Below are 16,984 nucleotides of genomic sequence, written 5' to 3'. Positions count from 1 at the left end.
TTTTCGATTTTTTCAACCACTCTGTGTAAACTCTAGAGATTGTCGTGCATAAAAGTCCCAGGAGATGGGAATCAGCTTCTTCCCCCGGGCTGTGGGATGACTGAACTCCCTGCCACCACCCAGGTCTCATCACGCATGAAACGCCAATGGCGTTGTACTGTTTACTTTTCAACGTGTTGCAAATGCACCTTATTCTAAATGTCAATCTTCTGGAATGTATTTCATAAGTTGTTAATTTATTTGTGATAATATTACTTTAGGTGTTGCGTGCGAGTTAAGTGTCCTGTGTCGTGCAGAGGAATGTTGTTCCATTTGGTGGTACACATGTGTATGGTAGAACTATAACAATAAACTTGAACTTAACTTGACCACTGAGCTTATACATATATACAGGGATGATTTTGTCCATCTAGAGGGTGTTTGCCATCTGGAACACACTGCCTAAGGGGTTGGTGGAGGCAGTGACCAATTCGCATGAGGACTTGTATCGCCAAGGCAGAGAAGGCCAAGGACCGGTTCTGGTTAGTGTAGATAGCTCTTGATGGCTTGCATGGATGTGATGGGCCAAAGGGCCTACTTCCCTACTGCACAACTCTTGCCATGCGGGAAGGACTGTAAATGCTGACGAGGCCAATGATGTTCACGCAGCAAACGTGAATTGAAGAAAATTAAAACGCAAAGCTACGTGGTTAAATAGTGATCGTTCTCGGGGCTGGAACTCGGCAAAGGCAGAGTTTGCAGCTTTCAGAAGACTGCGGTAAGTTCCGATGCTTGTCCTGGGCAGCTGCGGATCCAGTGCTGTCCTCCGCGATGCTGTGGCCGACGCTGACTCGAGCACCAGGTGGGAACCGGTACCATCTGCTGGCCAACAGTGGTACTGCCACCAATAGCATTAAGAACCATCCGCATGTGCGCAGGACACAATAGAACATAGGACATATAAATCTACAGCACATTACAGGCCCTTCGGACCACAGTGTTGTGCTGAGCATGTAACCTACTCAAGAAACTGCCTAGAATTTCCTTACCGCATAGCCCTCTATTTTTCTAAGCTTCACGTACCTAAGAGTCTCCTTAAAGACCCTATTGTATCCACCTTCACCACTGCCACCAGCAGTGTATTCCACACACCCACCACTCTCTGTGTGGTAAACCTTACCCCTGACATCCCCTCTGTATCCACCTCCAAGCACCTTAAGACTATGCCCCCTCATGTTAGCCGTTTCAGCTCTGGGAAAAAGTCTCTGACTATCCACACAGTCAATGCCTCTCATCATCTTATACACTGCTATCAGGTCACCTCTCATCCTCCGTTGCTCCAAGGAGAAAAGACCGAGTTCACTCAACCTATTCTCATTTGCATGCTCCCCAATCCAGCCAACATCCTTGTAAGTCTCCTCTGCACTCTCTCTATAGTATCCACATCCTTCCTGTAGTGAGGTGACTAGAATGTAGAACAGTACAGCACAGGTGCAGGCCCTTTTAAATTAAATTAGTTTAAATTAGTAATTGAATGGCCAACTAAACTAATCCCTTCTGCCGACGCAATGCCCAACCTTTCCTCCTTCCTCACCTAGCTAAACATCTCTTAAAACTCCCTCATGTATCTGCCTCTACCTCCACCCCACTAGTACATACCAGACACCCAGCACTCTGTGTAAAAAAAACCTGCCTTCACACCTCTTTTGAAATTACCACTCTCACCTTAAACGCATGATAATTCAACCCTTGGAAAAAGATATTGTCTGCCTACTCTACCTATGCCTCATTATAAACCTCCATCCGATCTCCCCACAGTCTCCACCACTCCAGAAGAAAGAGCCCAAGTTTGTCCAACTTCTTCGTTACAGCACATATCCTCCAATCCAGGTGCTGTTCGATATTTCATCTGTAGCGTGAGTGTGTGCACACAACAAGGATAGGATTCTGTAACTCATGATGATATTGTATGATTTTTCTGTAGTGTGAGTGTGCACACATCACAGATGGGGTTGTGTAACTCGTCTGGAGTGTGAGTGTGTGCAACAGGACACAGATGGGGTCATGTAACACGTCTGTAGTGTGGGTGTGTGCTCAGAACATCAATAGGGTTGTGTAACTCACCTGTAGTGTGGGTGTGTGCACAGGATACAGATGGCATTTTGTAACTTGTCTGAAGATTGTGTGTGTGTGTGTGTGTGTGTGTGTGTGTGTGTATGTGTGTGTGTATGTGTGTGCGCGCGCTCAGAACTTCGATAGGGTTGTGTAATGTCTGTAGTGTGGCTGTGTGCACAGAACATGATGGTGTTCTATTATATGTCTATAATGTGAGAGTCTGCACACATCATGGATGGGTTTGTATAACTTGTCTGTAGTTCTGCGCACAGAACACGAATGGGTTATGTAACTCGTTTCTAGTGTGACAGAGCGTACAGGACACAATCGTGTTCTGTAACTCTTCCGTAGAGTGAGTGTGTGCACAGGACACAGATGGGGTTCTGTAACTCGGCTGTATGTGTGTGTGTGTGTGTGTGTGTCTGTGTGTGTGTCTCTGTGTGTCTGTGTGTGTGTGTGTGTGTGTGTCTGTGTGTGTGTGTCTGTGTGTGAGTGTGTGTGTGTGTGTGTCTGTGTGTGTGTGTGTGTGTGTGAGTGTGTGTGTGTGTGTGTGTGTGTGTCTGTGTGTGTGTGTCTGTGTGTGTGTGTATGGGTGTGGGTGTGTGTGTGTCTGTGTGTGTGTGTCTGTGTGTGTGTGTGTCTGTGTGTGAGTGTGTGTGTGTGTGTGTGTGCGTGTGAGTGGTTTGAAGTTGTTGTTTTGCTTTGTTGGTGTTCTGTTGTTGCTGTTGCTTCTGTTGATCTGCTGAACACTGTGGGCATGAACATGTGGCAGCTCCTGCAGGCGTGGAGATATGGCACAGTAACAGGCCCTTCTGCCTATTTACTCCCGTGTGACCAATCGACCCCCTAACTGGTATGTCTTTAGAGTCAGGGAGGAAATCAGAGCACCCAGAGGAAACCCGTGCGGTCGTGGGAGGAACGTAAAAACTCCTGGCAGACAGCAGCGCCAATCGAACCCTGGTTGCTAACGATGTAATGACATCACACTGGCTGCCATGTTACCATACTGTGCCGTTTTGTCGGCTGCTGAGGCAAATGATGCATTTCACTGTGATAGATAAATCTGAATCTGAGGCTGTGGTGCAGTGGGGAGCGCCAGCCTTTGGCCAGAGTCACAGGCTGGGACCGGTGAAAGGATGGGCGTCATCCAACATTAAGAGTGGCAACAAGATGCCTCATGTGCAATAAGAAAAAGGACACACAGCCTCGGTGTGTAAGGGTAGAACCCAGCACTGCAAGCCTGAAAGCATTTTGCCAATTACCTTCTTCAGACGAGGTAAATCCAGAATCTGGGAAGGAGAGGCTTCCCCGGCACCGAAGCAAATGAGCAGTGTGTCGAGCAAACCTCAGACAGAGTGTATGTTGCCGGGGGCAACAACAGAGGGCGAACTTCTGAAGCCAAAGTGAAAGTTAATGATCGGCGTAGTGACATGCTCGTCCATACAGCCGTCCAGTTCTACAGCCCAGAAACAGTCCACTCGGCCCATTTTGTCCATGCCAACCTCACTGCCCACCTGAGCTAGTCCTATTTGTCCGGGCTTGGTCCACTTCCATCTGTTCCTTTGCTGCCCGTGCTCCTGTCCCAATGTCTTTTAAATGCTGGCTCTTTATATGAGGCGGCACGGTAGTGTAGCGGTTAGCACAATGCTTTACAGTACGGGGGACTGGGGTTCAATTCCCACCACTGCCTGTAAGGAGTTTGTACGCTCTCCCCGTGACTGCATGGGCTTGCTCCAGTTTCCTCCCACAGTCCAAAGACCTGCAGGTCAGTATACAACCAAGGGAAAGTCTGCAGACGCTGGAGATCCAAAGCAACACACACAAAATGCTGGAGGAACTCAGCAGGCCAGGCAGCATCTAGGGGAATGAGTAAACGGTTGAACTATCTGGCTGAAGCCCTCTCAGCTTGAGACGTTAACTGTTTATTCATTTCCATAGATGCTGCCTGACCTGTTGAGTTCGTCCGGCATTTTGGGTGTGTTCCTACTGGTTGGGAGGCTAATTGGTCATTGTAAATTGTCCTGTGATTGGGCTTGGGTTAAATCGGGGGATTGCTGGCCAGCGCGGCTCGAAAGGTCAGAAGGACCTATTCTGCACTGTATCTCAATAAGGAAGGAAATCATTCTTCCCACCTCTACCACTTCCTCTGGCAGCTCACTCCACATACCCACTACCCTCTGTGTAGAAAAAAATCCCACAGGTCCCCTTTAAACCTTTCCCCTCTCAACTTCAACCGAAGTCCCCTAGTTTTAGATTCCCCTACCCTGTGGGAAGGATTGCGACCTTTCACCTTATCGGTGCTCCTCATGATTTTTTTTAAACCTCTGTTAGGTTACCCATCAGCCTCCTGTCCTCTGGGGAAAAACGTCCAAGGGCCTATCCACTCTGCTTTCGAATCAAGCCTTTCCATTTCAATTACGTCCTCGCCGATGCTTCCTGCGCCCCTTCATTTAAATGACATCCTTCTTACAGCTGTGCACAATACTCCGAGTGTGACCCCACCAATTTCTTGTCCCATTTTGTAATATAATACCCCAGCTCTTGTACCCAGTGCCTTGACTGATGAGGACAAGTGAGCCAAATGACTTCTGCATCACTCTGTTGCCACAGTCAGTACTCTACACCTGTAACCAGGCCCACCAGCGCCTTTACTTCCTGAGAAAACTAAAGAAATTTGGCCTGTCCTCTAAAACCCTCACTAATTTTTATAGATGCACTGTAGAAAGCATTCTTCTAGGGTGCATCACAACCTGGTATGGAAGTTGTCCTGTCCAAGACCGAAAGGAGCTGCAGAAGATCGTGAACATGGCGCAGCACATCACACAAACCAATCTTCTGTCCGTGGACTCGCTTTACACTGCACGCTGTCGGAGCAGTGCTGCCACGACAAGGACACGACCCACCCAGCCAACACACTTTTCGTCCCTCTTCCCTCCGGGAGAAGGCTCAGGAGCTTGAAGACTCGTACGGCCAGATTTGGGAACAGCTTCTTTTCAATTGTGATAAGACTGCTGAATGGATCCTGGCCGGATCTGGGCCGAACCCTCCAAATATCTGGACCTGCCTCTCAGTTTTTTTGCATTACTTTACTTTCCATTTTTCTATTTATGATTTATAATTTAAAATTTTAATATTTACTAATTTTTACTATTTTTAATATTTAATATTTGTAATCCAGGGAGCGGGAAGCGCAGAATCAAACATTGCTGTGATGATTGTACGTTCTAGTATCAATTGTTTGCGACAATAAAGTATAAAGTATAATCCGGTCCCTCAGTTCTGTAATACTGAGCAATCCTGTCCTACTTTAACTAACCAAAATACAATATCTTGCACTTGTCTGAGCTAAATTCCACCTGCCATTCCTTGCCCTTCTTCCCCAGCTGGTCAAGAGCCTGATGTAATCTTAGATAACTTCCTCACTGAGATCTATTTCACTGGATATGGTGTCATCTGTAAACTTGCTAGCTGGGCCAATTATATTCTCATCCAGATCCCTGATAGAAACAACAAAGAGCGAAAGACCCAGATCAACTCTGCAGCCCACCACCGGTCACTGGTCGCCGATGTAAAATCGTTGCCTGTTTGACTGCGCTGAGGCACGTTGAGCAAAATGCAAAAGGACGTTATCTCCTCTGGGTAGGGTCCAATATCATTGCTTGCTGAAAATAACCACATCGAGTCGTGAAGAAGGCATTCAGCATTCTTGGACAAGGCACATATAATGCTGGAGGAACTGAGGTAGCATCTATGGAGAGGAATAACCTGGCAACGTTTCAGGCCAGGACCCTTCATCAGGACTGGAAGTGAAGGGTGTGGAAGCCAGAATAAGGAGGTGGGAAGGGGTGCGTGGAGAGGAAGTAGTACAAGCTGACAGGTGAGACCAGGTGAGGGGGAGGATGGGAGGATGAAATCAGAAGAAGCGAGGGGGAGGAGAGGGGGAAGGTGTGTGAGAGAGAGGGGCATGAAGTAAGAAGTTGGCAGGTAACAGGTGAGAGACCATTTGAGAGGCGGGGCGAGAGGTGGGTGAGTGCGCTGTCGTCAGTCTGAGCACTGGGAGCAGCTGGACCAAACTTTGGTTTGGACACATTTGGAGCATTGTGCACAGTTCTGATCACCACACTACAGGAGTCACGCGGTGGCATTGGATAAAGTGCAGAAAAGATGCACCAGGATGTTGCCTAGAATGAAATGCTTGGCTTAAAAGAAGAAACTGGATAATCCAGGTTGACTCTCACTGGCTGACGGGCAACATTAGGGATGTTGATAAATTAGAAAGTGTACAAATAAGATAGATACTTCATCTCTTCCTTAGGGGTGAAGTGTGCAGAGCTACAGGGTAAAGTGAGAAGGGAGAAATTTAAAGAAGATCTGAGAGGCAAGTTTTTCAGACAGATGGATGGATGTAACGAGCTGGCAGAGGCTGATGCAATTCCAACGTTTAAAAGATTTTTGAGAGATGATAGAGGAGGAAAGAAGCATAGGAATTCAGGCCAAATGAGGGCACCACATTCAGCAGAGACACGATGGGACTAAGGGTTTGTTAATGTGCTGTAAAACTGTGTGACGCTGTTATGCCAATGTCTGTCTGACCCTATAACTGCGCGGACGCTGCTGCACCCGGTGCTGGAGAAGGCAGTGGGGTCAGGAAGAGGATATAAGAGCCAGCATCATAAAACATAGAATAGTTCAGCATAGTGCTGGCCACAATATTGTGCCATCCTTTTAACCGATTCTGAGATTAGTCTAACTCTTCCCTCCCACACAGCCCTCCACTCTTATTTCATCTATGTGTTTATCTAAGAGTTTCTTAAATGCCCCTAATATATCAGTCTCTGCTGCACATTCCCCACTCTCTGTGTAAAAATACTTTCCTCCAACACTCCCCTATACTCTCGTCCAAAACCCTAACAATCATGCCCCCTTGTATTAACCATTCCTGCCCTGGGAAAAAGTCTCTGGCTGTCTACTCTATCCATGCTCCTACTTCTTATGTTCTTATGCCTCTTTTCATCTTGTACACCTCTGTCAAATCACCTCTTATCCTTCTTCAATCCAAAGAGAAAAGCCCTAGCTCACTCAACCTCGCTAGACAAGCCCTGCAGGCAACACTCTGCACCCTCTGGAAAGCTTCCGCATCCTGTAACGAGGTGACCGGAACAGATCACTGTTCCTTCCGAGCCAAGTCCAAGAAGCGGGGCTTGAATCCACAAATTTATGTTCCAGGCCAGAGTCACTACTAATAACTTAACACGCACAAAATGCTGGAGGAACTCAGCAGGCCAGGCAGCACCTATGGACAAGAGTATAACAGACGTTTCAGTCTGAGACCCTTCATCGAGACCAGACAAAAGATGAGGAGTCAGAGTAAGAAAGTGGGGGTGGGACGGACAGCCACAGGGTGACAGGTGAAACTGGGAGGGGAGCAGGGGTGAAATAAAGAGTCTCTTCCTTCGGGTGGAAGAGTCAAGGACTAGAGGGTAAAGAGGGTGCTTCACCCCTCTCAGATCTATTGGATGGAAATAATCCCCTTGGCCCAACATGTTGCTGCCAACCAAGTGCCGAGTTCAGCCCAAGTTAAGTCTATGCAGTCACACTTTGCATTGCAAGTCTATCCTTTCATTAATGACTTAAATTTATAATGAGCTAGAAGGAGGCTACTCTGCCCATAAGATTTATACCAGCTCCTACAGCATCAATCCGATCCATCTCATTTTTCTTCCTCATATTTTGCTGGTGAGATCAGACTTGTGTACAATATTCTGGGTCTCAGCAGAGCCCTATATGTTACAGTGTGTTACTCTCTACTTAAATCATTACATCTAATATCCAATATCAAATTCTATGTCTAAGGGTTTGACTTTTAGATTCCCCCATGGAGTATGACTAAATTAAAATGCTAAGCAGTGAATAAATGTTACCGTGAGAGCCACATGTTCTTTTAATCACCTTCCACTCCAGGAATACCTTTTCCCTGAAATCCCTCAGGATTCCTCGTGAATCTGGAGAGATGTATGAGAAAGCCTTTAGCTGTCAGAGTGTTAGGCCTGGACAACAGGTGCAGAGCTTGTAGACCAGAACACGCTCTAACCTTGAGGTAAACAACATGTGGGCCACACACGCTCTGCTCTAAATAGCATCTCCTGACATCTCCGAGGTCACCGGTGCCAAAGGAGTTTTGTCCTTTCGCAAGAACTAGGTCCCAGGAGTGCAGACTAAGAAAGCTGCCTCTTCTCCAGAAAGGAGGGAGGCAGTGTTACATCTTCCAGTCTAGTGCAACGTGAAGCTTATATGGGGAAATCCCTGGGGACTGTGAAACCCTGTCAGAAGGAGAAGCCACATGCCTCTTTATCCTGTCTCTGATGGATTCTGTGACAATGGGTTCATCAAGCTTCAATGTGAGATCATGAAAGAGGTTCCTGGGGTGTCTAGTCCACTTTTCTAGGGTCACGGGGCAAAAGCATTTAAAACATACAAGATAAGCCAGTGGTGCTGAGCTCATTGAGGGTAATGAGTGATACACTCAAAGTGTTGGAGGAACTCAGCAGTTCAGGCAGCACCTACATGGGCATCCGTTAGTCTCGTGAGACCATGGATTTGCGCCTTGGAAGGTTCCCAGGGCTCAGGCCTGGGCAAGGTTGTATGGAAGACCGGCAGTTGCCCATGCTGCAAGTCTCCCCTCTCCACACCACCGATGTTGTCCAAGGGAAGGGCACGAGGGCCGATACAGCTTGGCACCGGTGTCGTCGCAGAGCAATGTGTGGTTAAGTGCCTTGTTCAAGGACACACACGCTGCCTCAGCTGAGGCGCAAGCTAGCAACCTTCAAATCACTAGACAAACGCCTTAACCACTTGGCCACGCGCACCTATAGAAAGGAATAAACAGTTGATGTTTTTCGCCGAGACCCTTGAGCAGGACTCGTTTCTCCCTCCCCATAGATGCTGCCTGATCTATTGAGTTCCTCCAGCACTTTGTGTGTGTTACTCTGGATTTCCAGCATCTGCAGAATTTTGAATGTAATGAGTCCAGCATGGAATTCAAGGCTATTCCAGAACATGTCCAAGGTACAAGTACAATCTCATCATGTGCACAAGAGCACAAGAAACAGAAACAGGATTGGGCTTCCAACTCTCTCAAGTCTGCCTCAACATTCAATGTGATTCTGGCTGATCGACCGCAGACCTCCCCTCTCCTCCTCTGTGTCAATCTCCTGACCTTCAGAAATGTTTATATTAGGGGCTCCCAACTTTTTTAAGCCATGGACCTACCATTAACGAAAGGGTCTGTGAACCACAGGCTGGGAACTCTTGGCTTATACCCATATTTTCGCTATCTCCAATGACCCAGCCTTCTAGGGCAGAGAATTCCAGGGATTCAGCACCCTCGGGAGATGAAATTTTTACATGTAATGCCCTGGTTAAGGTTCTTACTGCTAATGCTGTAGGGTATTTCACTTCGCAGCTTTCTGCAGAAGCCGTGTGTCCTACTGATGGGTTTCAGGTAAAGGTATGGTGGTGTGATGTTCAACTTAGGAATGTTGTGTCAGCCAATCAGGAGGGTGGAATCGGGAGAAGATTCTAGAGAACGCTGGGCAGAGAGGGACTTGTGACGGACACTGGTGGGGCTCGTGGTTTTTGGCGGGAGCTGCAGAAGGGACAGGAGGGGAGATGGCTGAGGATGACGTGGGAAGGAGCGTTCCTGTTGAACAAGGTGCTTTGTGGATATGAATGGCTCTGAGCAGGAAGGGCCAGTACTCCCAAGGGAGACCCTGTTTGTTCGAGATGGATTTCGAGCGACGTCCGGGATGTGGTGTGCGTTTTCACACAGGACGTGGGTCTAGCTCGTGAGCAAAGAGAACTCCAGGATGAGCTCACACTTTACGTACACACTTGGACTGGGTTAACTGTAATGGGCCCTTTTATTTTTTCCCCCTTGTCTTTTTCCTAACTGTTTGATAAAGCTAAAATTTGTAAATTTACTTTCTATATAATTTTAAGTGGTGTACAGTCTGTTATTTCCTGTTGACCGACAATGTGTACGGGCAGTATTTACACAGCATTCACTCAAATCGAGGTTTCTTTAATCCGAACATCACCACGTTCCTGTTTGGTTGAACCCCAAATCATACGGACCCTCAACGTATATTGTTTATGAAAGGTAGGCTTCTCACCGCTGAGTCAGGCGGCTATTAGCAGTGCCGGCAACGAGCCAAGTTTCCGTTTGAGCCCAGTGAGGGGGTTTCATACATAACTTAGTTTTAAATGACGGACCTCTTAATTGTGAAACTATGCCCCCTTGTTCATGGCTCTCCCTTTGGTGAAAACATTTGACGTCTACTCTGACAAGCCCTTTTATGACCTAATAGTTCACGACAATGTCTCTCTTTCTTCTTCAAGTCTGCTTCTTCTGTAATTACTAAAGAGAGAGATTAACATTGTTTGTCATGCGTACGTCAAAACATTGAAACACACAGTGAGGTGTGTCGTCTTGTGTCCAAAGATGTGCTGGGGGCAATTGTCGTCACGCTTCCGACACCGACATAGCACACCCACAGCTCACTAACTCTAACCCGTACATCTTTGGAAGGTGGGAGGAAATGGAGCACCCGGAGGAAACACACACAGTTACTGGGAAAATGTACAGACTCCTTACAGACAACAGTGGGAATCAAACCCTAATTGGTGATTCTTGGTGCCGTAAAGGGTTACGCTAACTGTTACTCTACTGTGTCACCCCATTCTGAACTGTTATAAAATATTTACGCTGTTTGGTCACTTTAGACAATTTGGTAATAAGGTTCCAGGGCAAAACCTACCTTTGAATGCCTTGTTAATAACTCCCTCAAGCAGACTCATGTGCTAAATTCAATCACAAGCAAGAGAAAATCTGCAGATGCTGGAAATCCAATATGTCCACTAAATCCACCATTTCCATCCAATACGTCTGAGACAATATGTAAGGAGTCAGTACGTTCTCCCCGTAATCGTATGGGTTTCCTCTCACTGTCCAAAGATATACCTGTTGGTCGGTCAATTGGTCATTGTAAATTGCACCGTGATTAGGCTAGGATTAAATTGAGGGATTGCTGGGTGGAAGGGTCTATTCAATAAATCAACAAAACTCAAGTCCTCAAGCCACATCATTGTAAATTTTCTCTGCACTCTTTCAATCTTATTCAGGTGTTGAAAGATGTTGAATCTTCAGATTCTCTTTGAAATCAATAGGGCTATTGATCTTTGGGATCTGAATATTTTTAAGACAGAGATTGATAGAATTTTGGATGTTAAAGGAATCAAAAGGTAGAGGGAAATACACAGGAGTCAAGTTCTGCTGTAATCTTCCTGAAAGGTAGAGCAGGCATAAAAAGCTTAACAGCCTCCTTTGGCTTCTATTCTCATGGACATTTCCATAGCCAGAGAATGGCTAAAGTCTTTCACAGAGCAGTCAAGCATAGTAACGTTGATGGGAAATCTGGATAGTTTGAAGGAGAAAGGATTGGGGGTCATGTTGTTTGGCTGAGGTTAGTGCAGGAGCAAGCTTGTGTAATATGTAAAGACCAGCTCAGATCCTCAGGGCCAAAGGCTTTGCTTCTCAGCAGTGGGTCTTAACGGTCTCATTGTGAAACGGTCTGATCCAAACGGGGGCGTGGGGAGAGCCTTCCATTGGAAATTGGTATAAGGGATAAAATGTTTAGAGTCCTCGTGTAGGGAGAGGTTTAGCCAGAGTAAACTAAACTGCATGAGAGAGAGAGAGAGAAAGAAAGAAAGAAAGATGAGGGGAGGGGAGGGCCTCTCTTATTTCCTTCAGTTTGTGGTAGTGGGATTGAATGATGCATACTGACAATAAAGGGAGCCATTGTGCTCCGTCTGTCTAATTCAAATTCATCTCTGACCCTGATCTTTCCGCTGGAATGGAAGAACGGTTGATTCTGACCAAGTTCTAACACTGACTGCTTCTCACATGGCCCAATTATTTTGGAATTTAGGCTCCTTTGCTCTGAATGCTGTCCTTTTTCCTGGGAGGCTCAGGGTTGGTAGTGTGGAACTGTGGCAGAAGTCCAGAAGATGTAGGTGGATTTTGTGCAGTGTGGGCCAATCCTAAGGCTGTTCCCCACCACCCCCGCAGTCCTAAATTTATTCAGCTTATTTTCAGCAGAAAAGGTGGCAGCCAATTTCTGCACAGCAAGATCCCACAACAGCAATGTGGCATTGGTCAAATGATAGGTTTTAAGGCAGAGAGACTCCTTGGATAATGGATGACCTGACCTGTGGAAATCAAACCATGCGAATTCTGTAGTACATGATGAAAGCATTTGTCAAGCTAATAATAATAATAGATTTCATGATGAATAAACACTATTCAGGCTTCCAGCCGGGTACAGAAATTAATTATAACTGATATTTCGATAACAAACTCTGTCGTCTTCATCAGGAATGATGCGTGGGCATGTCTAGTCCGGTGGTATTTATACCCCCATCATCCATCCCTCCTGATTGGTTAGTTCTCATCCAATCGGATTTCTGCTCTCCCACAAAATACTCTGCAGATGCTGGGGTCAAAGCAACACACACAACACGCTGGAGGAACTCAGCAGGTTGGGCAGCATCCGTGGAAACAAACTGTCAATGTTTCGGGCTGAGACCCTTTGTCAGGACTGAAGAGGGAGGGGGCAGGGGCCCTATAAAGAAGGTGGGGGGAGGGTGGGAAGGAGAAGGCTGGTAGGTTCCAGGTGAAAAACCAGTAAGGGGAAAGATCAAGGGATGGGGTTGGGGAAGCAGGGAGGGGATAGGCAGGAAAGGTGAAGCAGGAATAGGGGAAAACACAATGGGTAGCAGAAGGAGGCAGAACCATGAGGGAGGTGATAGGCAGCTGGGGGAGGGGGCAGAGTGACATAGGGATAGGGGAAGGAAGGGGGAGGGAATTACTGGAAGTTGGAGAATCCTACGTTCATACCAAGGGGCTGGAGACTACCTAGACGGTATATGAGGTGTTGCTCCTCCATCCTGAGTTTGGCCTCATCGTGGCAGTAGAGGAGGCCATGTATGGACATATCCGAATGGGAATGTGAAGCAGAGTTGAAGTGGGTGGCAAACACAACAGACACAACAGACAGGATCTCCCGGTTGCCAGGACTCCAAGTACAGTGGGATCCATCCAAGGGAGTGTCTCTGGCACTGGATTAGCATCACATCCGCCGAAAGGTACGAGTATCAAGGCAGCATTGCCTCAGTAGTGCAGAGGGGAGGACCAGTCCTACAGATCTGTTTTGAAACCTTTGAGTGGACATAAAGGATCCCACAGAGGGGTACTGCAGGAGGTCTGCATTGATGGAGATGTGGGCTGTTGGGCCCGGAACTTAACATCCTCGTTTGATGCCCCAGGATGAGAGAAAATGATCAGGTGTTAGAAACATAGAAACGTAGAAAACCTACAGCACAATACAGGCCCTTCGGCCCACAGAGTTGTGCCGAACATGTCCCTACCTTAGAAATTACTAGGCTTACCTATAGCCCTCTATTTCAATAAGTTCCGTGTACCTATCTAAAAGCCTCTTAAAAGACCCTATCGTAGCCGCCTCCACCACCGTTGCCAGCAGCACTCACCACTCTCTGAGTAAAAAACTTACCCCTGACATCTCCTCTGTACCTACTCCCCAGCACCTTAAACCTGTGTCCTCTTGTGGCAACCATTTCAGCCCTAGGAAAAAGTCTCTGACTTTTTTCTTTGTTGAAAAACTAAGGTGATTGTTCCAATCCCCCGGATAACATGCAACAACGACCCTCACCCAAAAGGAGACCTCTGCTCGTTTGGGTATTGCTGTTTTGGGACATCACTGTGCACCAGCTAGCTACCATGTTTCCAATCTCACAGCAGTGTCTACACTTCATCCACTGTGTAGTGCTTTGGTATGTCCGTTACAGAAAACGCCCACTGGTGTTCGTTTCAGCAAGTAGAACATTGGCACAGCTGGTAGGGGGCTGCTGCCCAACAGCGACAGAGACCTGGGTCCAGTTCTGATTTCCAATGCTGCCTGTGTAGAATTTTCTCCCGTGACCACATGGAGTGTTCGCGGGTGCTCTGGTTTCCACACACGTTCCAATAACATGTTGGTCAGTACGCTAATTGCACCTAATGTGTAGGTGGGTGTAGAAACTGGGTGGAGTCGACAAGAACGTAGGGGGATAAATGTAGGATTTGTGCAAATGAGCGTTGCTGTTCAGCACAGACTCACTGGGCCAAAGGACCTGTTTCTGCCCTCTGTGACTACAGGAAACCTGAGTATTAGGCTTCAGTCAGCTGCACTCAGCTGAGAGGGTGCTTTACTCGGGCGATTAAAGCTCAATCCACTGAGCCACTCTTCCTGCTTCGGTTCTGTTTTGTGCCACACACTTGAGTCTCCAATTGACCAAGGTTGGGTCGAGCAAACCCTCCTCATTCTCCTGCTAATTCGGAATATGTGGCCGGTGCTAATTGGAAAGGCAGATGGTTTCATCTCTCAGTGTGTGAAGCACTGCCAAGAGAGAAGTCCTGTGGAACTTCCTGGAACTAAAAATAAGGACAAGAATTCTATGCTCTGGGGTCGGTAGGAAGCCCCTAGTGATCATAAAAGGCCTTTGGCCATCATTCTGCACGATGGCAGCTTTTGTTATGGGGATTGAGGGACAGGGTGAGTTCATCATCTATATATACTGCACTTGCACGGCAAGGGATTTACCAGCTGCAATATGAGAGTAGTCTGTGGAATCTGTTCAGAAATATTCACTGCTCTCATCAGGAGTAATAATTTGTCTTGAAGCGATCAGTGGCCTTTCTGAGGGATGTCTAAAACCACACTTAAAGTTAATACTCAAGGTGAGTCTATCTAGCCTGTAACCTCAGAGCACTCACGGGCAATGTCTCACTTTCCTGTGCATTAGCTCCCCACAAAATCTCTGCCCCACTACTTCAGCAAGTTACCAGATGCCAGCCTGTCTGAGACTCAATGTTCAATAAACATCCCCAAACATCAGTGATAGAGAATCCCCATCCACCCTACCTTAACCTCACGGTCAAACTGCACCAACTTGCCTTTACATAGCTCTTTGCACAACCCTGCTCTTTCCAGCGTCGTTGGATTGCTTCTGAGAAGCAGCCACTGTAGGAGATTGCTGTCTTTGCACAATAAGCTCCCACAAGCACGAATCAGATTGCTTGAATGGCGATGTTCCGTTCTCACCCAGAGCACAAGGAGAGCTCAGGAGAACTATTCACAGACAGTCTAATGCTTTGCCTAAAAGGAGGGAAAGAAGTTTGCCCCTTATGTAGACTCCTGGATGTTCCACTTTCAAATTAAGTAGTTTTCACACTTACTCAATCCTACTTGCCTTAGCATCCCTAGTCTCACCTTATCAGTGATATTCCCTCTGTCTTTTCCATTTCTTTAGATTAGATTACTAATGCCTAATCTGTACATCTTTGGAATGCGGGAGAAACTGGAGCACCCAAAGGAGACCCACGCAGTCACGTGCAAACACCTTATGGAGAGAAGCAGAATGGAACCTGGGTTGCTGGTGCTGCCAAGCACTGCCCTACTGTGCCACTCTTCTACAATTTGGCAGTCTTTGATGTGAAAATTGGTGACTGTTTCTCCTTCCGCAGCTTCCGTCTGGCTCGCTGATGGATTCTAGCTCTTGTGGCTGGGAGGGATCTGTTCCTTTCTCAGAGTGGGAAAGGTTGTGAGTTCCCCGTTTCCTTACAGCATGGTATGTTATATTGGCTCACTAAGTCTATCTAGTTCGACAAACAGCCGCAGTCCCTAGAGGCAGCTTACAGAGCTAGTTAACTTAACAACCGGCAATCTTTTGAGAAACGGGACGAATGCAGAGGGTGCACATGGTTTCAACAGACGACGCTTGAGATCAAGATTGAACCAAGGTCACTGGAACCATGAAGCAAGGGCTGTATTGTCTATACCCCTGTTCTGCTCAAGGACAAGAATTCTCCCTCAATTAATGTTATCATTAAACCTTCCTGGCCGTGAGGTATTATCACAGCACTGTAAAACCCTGGTTAGATCACACTCGGAATATTGGCAACACACACAAAATGCCAGAGGAACTCAGCAGGTCAGGCAGCACCTATGGAGGGGAATACGCAATCGACGGTTCGGACCAAGACTCCTCATCGGTTCTGGAAAGGAAGGGGGTAGAAGCTGGAATAAAAAGGTGAAGTGAGGGGTAGTACAAGCTGGAATGTGATGGACGAGACCAGGTGGGGGGGGGGAAGTGGGGGATAAAGTGAGAAGCGGGGGGGAGAGGTGATGGGTGGAAGGGGTAAAGGGCGGAAATCCCTTTCATTTCAGGTGAGGTCAATGCCTTCAATGCTCGCTTTGACCATCAAAGCATGGAGAAACCTGTTACAGTACGCACCCGACCGTGTCATCGTCCGAGGTTTCGATGCTCCGATTCTCTGGAGTATGGACAGCTGGCACGGTCTCTGTAAAGATTGTGGTCCGCTCCACCAACTGGCAGCCATGATTTGGAAACAAAGGTCCATGAGCCAGTCCTCATCAGAGGATCAGAGGTGGAGAGGGTCAGCAACTTTAAATTCCTTGGTGTTATTATCTCGGAGGGCCTGTCCTGGGCCCAATGTGTAAGTGCAATTATGTAGAAAGCACAACAGCACCTCTACTTCCTTAGGAGTTTGCAAAAATTCAGCATGGTATGTAAAACTTTGAGAATCTTCTACAGATGTATAATGGAGAGTATATTAACTGGCTGCATCACAGCCTGGTGTGGAAACATCAATGCCCCTGAACAAAATTCCAAGGAATATTAGAGGATACAGCTCAGTCCGTCATGGGTAAAGCACTCCCCACCACTGAAACGTTGTTGTAGGAAGCAGCATCCA

The 16,984-nt window shown here is 47.1% G+C and overlaps 1 long non-coding RNA gene across 1 annotated transcript in view; it reads left to right on the top strand.

The window, feature by feature from the left end:
• The window catches only part of LOC140205441 (uncharacterized), a 96,743-nt gene extending 81,155 nt beyond the window's left edge, over positions 1-15,588 (top strand). The window contains exon 4 of the long non-coding RNA XR_011887844.1: positions 15,520-15,588. This is a non-coding gene — a long non-coding RNA (uncharacterized lncRNA). The remainder of the gene's footprint in view (positions 1-15,519) is intronic.
• Positions 15,589-16,984: the final 1,396 nt, after the last annotated feature.

This window comes from Mobula birostris, chromosome 11 (assembly GCF_030028105.1).
Source record: "Mobula birostris isolate sMobBir1 chromosome 11, sMobBir1.hap1, whole genome shotgun sequence".
In the NCBI taxonomy this organism is placed as follows: domain Eukaryota; kingdom Metazoa; phylum Chordata; class Chondrichthyes; order Myliobatiformes; family Myliobatidae; genus Mobula; species Mobula birostris.
This window is presented reverse-complemented; position numbering and strand designations above follow the sequence as displayed.